The following is a 9597-nucleotide window of genomic DNA, read 5'->3' as shown; positions in this document are numbered from 1 at the left end:
ATGATGATGATGATGATGATGATGATGATGATGATGATGATGATGATGATGTTTCTGGAGAGGCTGAATCACTTAAAAACATTTTGATCCACAAAAAATTCACCTCTGATAAATTAACTGGTCAACTAAAATAATTTTATTTTAATTAATTAATGTTATTTATTTATCATCGAATGCATATCCCACCTTGCTCCTGACATGAGACCCAAGTTGGCTTCCAACAAGCTTAAAACAAGATGGGAAAAATTGCTATATAATTGTGCTAATAAAACCTGCCAAGGGTAAGCATCATGTTCTGTCCCGTGTGAGAAAGAAAAGGGAGTGCCTCTTCTAAAAAGAGGCGTCCTGCTTCCGACTTATGGCGACCGACCCTAAGGCGAACCTGTTGTGGGGTTTTCTTGGCCAGATTTGTTCAGAGGAGGTTTGCCATCGCTTTCCCCCTGAGGCTGAGAGAGTGTGACTTGACCAAAGTCATGCAGTGGGTTTCATAGCCGAGCTGGGAATCAAACCCTGGTCTCCAGAGTTGTAGTCTAGCCCTCAAACTACTACGCCACACTGGCTTTCTTGTGATGATATAGCAGAGAGCAAATGAAGACCATTGGAGAAAGAGCCAGTTGGGAATCCTACATGGAGTGGAAGGATGTCAGAGTATACGAAGATTATATTATATGAAATGATTATTTATTCTGTTACTGGATTTGACCTAAGACGAGTATTGTCATGGTGGACTTAAGCAAGGAGGAGACTTGATCCTGGCTTATTTTTCAGGTGAGAGGAAGAGAATAGTATAGAAAAGACAACCGAGCATTTTTATTTATTTATTTATTTTGCAAAGAGGGCTGAGAGCAATAATCTATTCTAGCGTAAGTAACATCCGGAGGTCCAAAGGTTTCCCATCGCTGCTGTAGTCCATTTGACCATCTCAGCCATCTTCTCCTGTCTGTACAGACAAGGGTTAAGTTGGGCAAACCCATATGAAGTCAAAGGCTTTCATGGCTGGCATCTGTAATTTTTGGTGGGTTTTTCGGGCTCTGTGGCCATGTTCTAGAAAAGTTTATTCCTGACATTTCTCCAGCATCTGTGGCTGACATCTTCAGAGAATGCTGGCATGGAGGTGTGTGGGGTATATATACTGTGGGACTCTTGGTTGAGAGGAAGCAATTTACATGTTAATCTCTGGGCTGGTCTGCTGGTGAATGGCAAGGCCAATACCTTCTCAACCAAGGGTCACACAGTGTGTATATTTATACACACACACACACACACACCACTCTCTTCCATGCCAGCATTCTCTGAAGATGCCAGCTACAGCTGCCAGCAAAATGCCAGGAATAAACTCTTTAGAACATGGCCATAGAGTCCGAAAAACCCACAAACAACTAGCAAACCCACATTTCCAATACTGCTCCATCAAGCACAGCCGTTCGCTGTTTCAAAGCTAGCATCTCATGTTGTCGCGCTTGCACTGATACGTGGAATTTGCTGCCCTGGCCTGCAAGCTGGTCCAGCGCATGTCAGGCAAAGAATTGTATTATGACTCCATCTCTTCATCAATTGTTCTCCAAATCAAGCAAGTTCCATGGCCAAGGAAAATGTGTCAGGAGATATTTTTCCACTGGATGCATACCCAAAACAAACAACCAATCTCCCCACCGCCACCTCCCATTCCCTGAAAGAAAATAAAAATACACACTTTTCCCTTTTGGGCCTTTGAAGGCACATTGGTGGTAAACCTCCATTAGGCACCCAATGGTGTGAGGCTGTTGAAAACCTGTATCATCAACAGCTCACCATTAATCTTCTTTTACTGTTCATTCCTCTTAGTCACCTCTGGCCTGTTTGGGAAAGATGCTTCAAACTATGTGTAAAGGGAGCCAAAAAATGCTGACGGGATTCATCAGCATCAGTGGCAAAAAACAAACCAAAAGGAAGAACTGCATGGAGCCAACAAACTAGACCACCAATTGATGGATCCAAACTTGTGACGGTAGGGTGGCCAACTTTACACAAAGGCAGTGGCTTTTAAACAGTGTGCCACACCCAGGGTTGACAAAGTTGAAACTGAAGAGGGCTTCTGCACATACACATACAGTATAATACCCAAAGCCAGTCCAGTTATTTTGACATTTGAGGAAGAAAATTCCCCCAAGAACTGTCTCTCCATCCCAGCAGTAACAATACATTTATAACATAGGCTGCATCCTATGCAGAAGATGCCAGCCACAGAAGCTGGTATAATGTCAGGAACAAACTCTTCTAGAGCATGGCCGCACAGTCCAAAAACCACACAAAAAACTATGAATGCCGGCCATGAAAGCCTTCGACTTCAAATTGTATCAAGGTTATCAGACCAGGAAGGTCCCCGTTGTACAGTTTTCTCACTGAAACTTGGCCCTTCCTCCAAGGTAAACGTGAATCGCCTTTGTTTCCCAAGTTGGACAAACTGAATTCTTTTCTCCCACAGCTATTTCTAAACCAAACACCTTTTAAATGCTCTTATGAGCAAAGCTTATAAACAGAGATAGCAGCTGGGAGGAATGCACACATATACCATGGGAAAAACTTTTTCTTATCGTACAGCGTATGAGTCCGACACGGTATGAAAACATGACAAGGTGGAATCAATAGGTTTTGGTAATTCTCCTCTGTCATCGTAGTGCTTTTGCACTGAAATGATAAGTGGGAAATGGAATAAAGATATAGATAGATATAGATACACACAGAGAGACAGAGATAGCATATGTGAAAGCCAGTATGGTGTAGTGGTTTGAGTGTTGGACTATAACTCTAGAGACCAGGGTTTTAATCTCCACTTGGCTATGGAAACCCACTGTGTGACCTTGGGCAAGTCACACACTCTCAGACTCCGGAGCAGGTTTACCTTTGCCTTCCTCTGAGCATGTCCAGAGGAGGGCAACCTATTAGTGAAGGGTTTTAGAAACCATGCCCTATAAGGAGAGACCTAGGGAGCTGGGTATGTTTAGACTGGAGAAGAGAAGATGATGAAGTGGTATGATAGCCATGTTTAAGTATTTGAAGGGATGTCATCTCGAGGATGGAGCAAGCTTGTTTTCTGCTGCTCCAGAGAATAGGACCTGGAGCATTGGGTTCAAACTACAGGAGAAGAGGTTCCTTCTTGAGGCAGTTGTAAGACCTGGAGGAGCTGGATATGTTTAGCCTGGCAGAGAGAAGACTGAAAGATTATATGAAAGGTACAGTCAGCCCTCCTTATCCGCAGATTTTTTATCCACGGATTCAAGCATCCACGACTTGAAAATATTCCACAAAAGTATAAATTCCAAATAGCAAAGCTTGATTTTCCATTCTGTATAAAGGACACCATTTTGCTGTGCCATTATATTTAATGAGACTTGAGCATCCACGGATTTTGTTATTCATGGGGGGTCCTGGAACCAAACCCCAGCGGATAACATGGGCCCACTGTAATATGACCAACTTCAAATATCTGAAGGTCTGTCACTTGAAGGATGGAGTGAGCTTGTTTTCTCCTACTCGAGAGGATTCAAATGATAAGAAAGGCTATTCTGATTAAACTGCAGAAAGAAAATGTCCTGAAGGTAAGAGATGTTCAACAGTGGAATAGATGCCCTCAGATAGTGGTAGGTTCTCCATCGTTGGAAGTTTTTAAACAGGTGGGATGTCTGCCTCTTAGGAGTTTATCCCATGGGGTGTTTACCGCTGCCCAAACGTTGCTGAAGTGTTACCCAAATGTTTCAGAAGTGTTGGAAGTGGGATCATCCGTTGCGCTTCTGAAACGTCATAGAGGCTTCCCGCTTTCCTTGCGTCGTGAAAGCGTTCGCAGGGAAGCCTCGGAGAAGCCATTTCTATTAACGAAAGCTCCCGTTACATTAGGCTTAATGTAGCTGTAGATTCCTGCACTATATGGCAATTGGGGTCCCTTACACTTCGATGATTCTAGGATTTTCTCATTCTGTGGTTCGTAATCCCAAAATGCCGCTGCCCTGTCATAGCACGCAATATCATCTGCATAGGCTAGCAACTTCAATTTGGGCCAGTGATCAGACTGGCTCTGCTCCGGGCTCGAAACTGATGTTTGGTGGGTCCTTTTCTATATTGTCGGGCCCCTTGCTGCAAGCTTACCTAGCAGAAGCTGAGGTACCGTTTTAAACTTTCCACTATACCCACAGGGTCGTGTTGATTTAGAGAATTGTGGGAAATTCCATGTAGTGCTAGGCTCTGGCGCTGTGAAGCCATGCTGGAGTCTTGGCAGCTGCCCAAGGGTCTCGGATGCTGACACCAGGCCTACTGAGTGGCATCCGCTCCCTTTTCCAGTGTTGTTGCAAAAAGACGAGATTAGTAGTCAGTAGCACAGGCAGGACTGGATCTGGGAAATATCTTCCCCAGACTCGGCAAATATTTTTGTGTTTGTCAGGCTCCAACCTGAGCACACATCTCAAGGACGCAAGGGCTACAGAGTTGAAAAGCGCTTGTTCCAAAAGGAAAGGAAACCGGGTCTGCCGAGGGCGACTGCTCTTAATGGTCTGAAAATAAACCTAATATTTGTCTTGGCGGCGGGAGCAGAATGGGTACCTTGATTGAAATGGGATTTCTAATACATGTTTCAGACAGTGCAGCAGACCACAGCTAGAGGCCATTCGGAGGAAGCCCATGTGTGGAATTTCTCTCCTGGCCCTCCACAACTCATGCACTCAGGGCTTGATGTGAGAAGGTTAAAGCAAAAGCAAAATATTAGCCCAGAGCAGAAGCTAGTCACCATTTTAGAGGAGCGTTTCCTTCACTTTTGCCCCTCTCTTTTATGTATACAAGCAGCCGATAAATGGCGCCAAAATGCCCAGGTTGTAGAAAGGACAGCACCCCAAAGTCCAGGGAGGGATCTCGAGGGGAAACAGGGACATGTGAGCAACAGATGACCACGCGTTTGGAACTGTAGGACCGGCCTGAAGAGGTGATCTGTCGCATCCACACATTAACTGAAATGCACACCAAGAAGCAGGGATTGACTCTGTGATGAGTTATACTCCCCTTGAAGATGCAGAATCACAGTTTGGGGGTACTCCACAGCTGAATTCGGGCCCCGTAAGTCACTTCATCCATCTCCTGTTCAGGTTCCTCACTTAACCAAGATTTTTAACTAGTTTTCAAGCTGATTAAAAATCTTAGGAAGCGGTTAGCCCCACCTGGTGTCCCATCCTGAGATCAACAAAAAGTGGATGCATTACGCCTATTTTTAAGAACGACACATTATTACTTAATTTTAAATTAATTTTGTTGGCTAATCTAAGGTAACATAAACCACACGTAGTCGTCTATGAGCAATGGAGTGAGATATAAATACCATTGTTGTCATATTGTACAGTATATAGACAGCAGAACCTATTTTGGAATTTTATTTGGCATTACCTTCAACATTATACTCCCACCAAACTTCATGGAACGTGCTCTGAAGTTTAGCGTAACTTTTCTGCCATCTACTGAAAAAACACAGACCTGCTATGAGTAAGACTGGAAACCCAAATGGCTTGAGCTCACTTGCTTTCAAGCCTAAATGCTGGAGATGACTGAATGCCTGATCTTCCTAGCTACAACACTAGCCTTTTACATTTTACTTTAATGTCCTGTAAGCCAAGCAGTCAACTTAATGCAACCACAGTTGTTGCCAGGAAATGAAATTATCATCTGGCAAAGATTCCTTAGAATCAAATGGATTTTGAATTAAGAAGCCAATATGCTGTGTCAAGCTTGCTATTTACAGAAAGATGTTTTAAAATGTCTGAGTCGAGGGAATGTGAAGAAGATGTGAACTAGAGCAAAAGGAGAGATCTGACTTGAGTCTGTGGTCTTATACTGTATATTCAAGAGTAATTCCCACTGATACCATTGAAATAATAAAATAGTATTATTATCAAATGTTAGAGTGTCCAAAGTGTAAAATGGAGCTTTTGCTACCTCCTGATCCCTTTTATAAAAGAAAGAATGCATACTTTGCACATAGGCTATAATGCGGTAGGCTTGCAGCTTCCCAGAACAGGTACTTTGTACACACAAGAGTTTATCACACAAAGGAAATCGGGAGTTCATCCCGTGAATATCCTGGGGAAATGGCGTAATTACGCAAAACCATTTCACATGACGTCGCACAAAACCCACCATTGAAGTGGTCACAAAGAAGCATTAATGCAAATCTTTTGACTTTTGGCATTTCAGCGACAATGCATTTCCAATATTGCTTTATTTCCACAATTGTGTGTGATAATCATTCGTGCAATTACTCACCATTTTCGTTTTATTTGTGGGATGCTTTAAATGCGCTTTAACCTCTCTTTAATGCCGAAATTAGCCTCAGTGTGATAAACTCCGCAGACACATAGCATTCGACATTTCACAGATGAAAACCAGGCCAACCAACATCCAAGTGTGGAAAAGATGGTAAACATTATTAACGTGTAAGAACAAACAAGCACCCCTCTGGTTCTCTTTTCTCTGCTGAGTTCACTAAGGGCAAACTACTTTTGCACTTTGAACTCAGTTTGTAGCTAAAATGATTATTAATATTTAATACTATTAGTTTATATGCAGATGATGTGTTGCTGTACATAGCTAATACAGAAGAAGCAATACTTGAACATTTACAAATTCTCAGTTTATTTGGAGGAAATATAAGGTTAATGGTAAATTATACAATTCAAAGATGTAGCCGTGTCAGTCTGTAGAATCAGTACACAGAGAGATCTTGTAGCACCTTTGAGACTAACTGAAAGAAAGAAATTGGCAGCAGGAGCTTTCATAGTCTACTTCCTCAGATGCATTATACGAAATCGAGAATTTGGGATTTAAATTGTAACATAGAACAACAACAAAAATGGCCACAAATGAGTCGGCTCATATGATATCCTGTCAGTATTCCTTATTTAGGAATCGCAGTAACGAAAGATTTAAAACAAATCATACCTAGCAATTGCAACCCCATAATAAAATGGATTCAAATGAAGTCGAAGGAGGTTCTCAACTGAAATTGGCATTATTAGGCAGAATTGCTTTAGGTAAAATGAATATACTTCCCAGGCTATCCTTTTTGTTTTGGTCTGTCCCCATCAACGCTAACACTAATAAATAAAATTAAATTTCGGCAAATGGAAAATGTATGATTTTCAAAGTCAATCCAATTCAGATTACCAAAACGGTTGTGCTAGCTACGCACTCGACTCATTTATATGTATATGAAGCTTTTTATCTGACCCAACTGGTGCATTTTATAAGAGGACATAGCACCCCTATGTGGGTAGATATGGAAATGGAAAGATATGAACCTATGGAAGTGGCCTGACCATTTATGAAATTGACAATACCAACAATTTAAACAAACAGCAACCTCCTTTTAAGGGATAAATTTTTAAAAAAATGATCAAAATGGATATAGTTATTAAAATAGTTACTTTATCTAATAGCACCTTTTGCAGCTCTAGAATTTTTTTCTATACAGAGGATGGAATGGGGCAGTTAAACAATGGCGGGCCAATGGTATTTTTAGATTTAAAGATCTCATATATAGGGGTAAACTGATAACTAAGAAACGATTAAAAGTAAAAAAAATAAGAGCTGTTACAACCATTGGCTACTTATAGAGCATGTATTAGCACTGGCGAAAGAGTTAGCTGAAATATCGGGAAATCTGAAAGCTCTCACGAAATATGAAATGGTCTGTGTTGCAGAGGAGCCATTACTAAGGGATTTGTGACACAGCTTTATGGCTGGTTGACTGAAGCAAAGTTCCACATTCATTCAGGGGCTAGAATAGTACAGGAATCTCATCTATCTATCTATCTATCTATAAAAAAGAAATACAGAAAGAGAGTGGTCTAGATTGTATTCTTTTGTTCTTTCAAAATGTACTGTATATAATACATGACTATAAGTCGACCTCATGTATATGTCGAGGGCAGGTTTTATTATTATTATTATTATTATTATTATTAGTTGACTCAGATTTTTGGGGTTACTTTTCTGACTAAAATTTCTGCTTATATATGAGCCTACATGCTTTTTGAGCCCACCTCAGGCGAAAGGCTGGGTCTCAAAGGCTGCATCCATACAGCAGAAATAACCCGTCTTCACACCGCTTTGACTGCCGTGGCTGAATACAACGGAATTCTGGGAATTCCACAGCGTTCAGCCACAGCCGTCTCAGACTGAATTATTTTTGCAGTGTGAACGCAGCCAAAGACGCAAAGCCACCTTCAGTTTAACAACGGCCATTTTAAAACACCTGCTAACTCTGAAGAGCAGGGTTTCCTCAGCTCAAAGAGTCTATTGACCCCACTTTCCCTGCCCTGTGGAAGTCTGGGAATTATGGTTTGTTGTGGCCTCAGGGCTCTCTGCCAGGAAAAGGCTTCCTTGCCTCACAAAACCACCATTTCCCTCAAAGCCCAGGGCTTTCTGCAGTGAGGAGGCAGAGGTCCCAAACACAGTGCAGAACTAATCCAATTTGAGGCTGCTTGAACTGCAATGGCTCAATGGTAGGGAATTCTGGGAACTGTAGTTTAGGGGGACGTTGAGCTTTCCTTGTCAGAGGGCTCTGGGGCCACAATAAAACTACAATTCCCAGCACTGAGCCAGGGCAGGCCAAGCGCTCTCAAAACTGGATTAGTTCTGCCTCAGGGTGGAGCCAACGGAAGCTCCGCCCCCTTTCCTCTTCCCCTCCCTCCCTCCCTCCTAAGGCCAAGTGGGCGGAGTTTTCTAAGGCTTTAAAAAAAACTGCCCCAAACAACCGACGCTGGAGGTAGGCGCCCTCTGGTTGCCATGGCGACACGGGGGAGGTTTTGCCTCGGCTGCACCTGAGCCTCCGCGCCTGCGCAGTTGCCTCGGCGTCAGGCCGGACACCCACCCCCCATTTCCCTTTTTTCCTTCCTTCCCTCCTTTCCCCCCATTGCTCCCAGTAAGGAGAGGCTTTCTCCCTCCTCCTCCTCCCCCCTCAGGACTGGAGCGGGGCGGGGGGAGCACAGGGAGACCCCAGCTGAGGAGGGTGAGTAGCAGCAGACGCCCCGCCTTCCCCTCTTTCCCAGCATGCCCCGCGCTGAGGGGGGCTCTGAAGGTCCCACAAACACACAACCCCCCCCTTTTTTGGCTTGACTGCTTCTGTGCCCTTTAAGGGAATTTTGGACTTCAGCTCCCAGAATCCCAGGCAATTGGCCAACGTGGCTGAGGCTTCTGGGAGTTGAAGTCCAAAAACCCTTTGAAAGGCACCCTTTGGGGACCATAGACTCAGTGGCTTCCAGACTATGCCCTTTAAGGGATTTTGGACTTCAGTTCCCAGAATCCCTCACTGTTGGCCAACGTGGCTGAGGCTTCTGGGAGCTGGAGTCCAAAAAATCTCTTTGGGGAGCACTGCTGTAGTGACTGAGAGGGCTGGAAGGGGAGCCCTCCCTTCACAGATGTGAATGGTTTGCCTTTTGATATGTGATATTTTAATTTATTGCTGGTTTAATCCTTAAAATTGTTTAGTTGTTTTTTAAAATGTGATGTTTATATATTTAAATATTTTGTATTGTTCATAAATGGTATTGTTTTATACTTGTGTGCCATGGCGGGATATAAGAA

The 9597-nt window shown here is 43.1% G+C and overlaps 1 protein-coding gene across 4 annotated transcripts in view; it reads left to right on the top strand.

The window, feature by feature from the left end:
- The first annotated feature begins 8758 nt into the window (after nucleotides 1–8758).
- Nucleotides 8759–9597, top strand: part of CCDC92 (coiled-coil domain containing 92) — a 21963-nt gene continuing 21124 nt past the window's right edge. Inside the window, exon 1 of one of the 4 annotated variants that reach the window (XM_042442171.1) lies at nucleotides 8759–8779. The gene's annotated coding sequence lies outside the window, so the exon portion shown is untranslated. Of the gene's footprint in view, nucleotides 8780–8853; nucleotides 9023–9597 lie in introns of those variants that run through there. The other 3 variants (XM_042442172.1, XM_042442167.1, XM_042442169.1) reach the window with 3 other exon arrangements.

This window comes from Sceloporus undulatus, chromosome 10, assembly GCF_019175285.1.
Source record: "Sceloporus undulatus isolate JIND9_A2432 ecotype Alabama chromosome 10, SceUnd_v1.1, whole genome shotgun sequence".
NCBI lineage: Eukaryota > Metazoa > Chordata > Lepidosauria > Squamata > Phrynosomatidae > Sceloporus > Sceloporus undulatus.
Note: the sequence above shows the minus strand (reverse complement) of the source record. Positions and strands in the feature narration are given on the sequence as shown.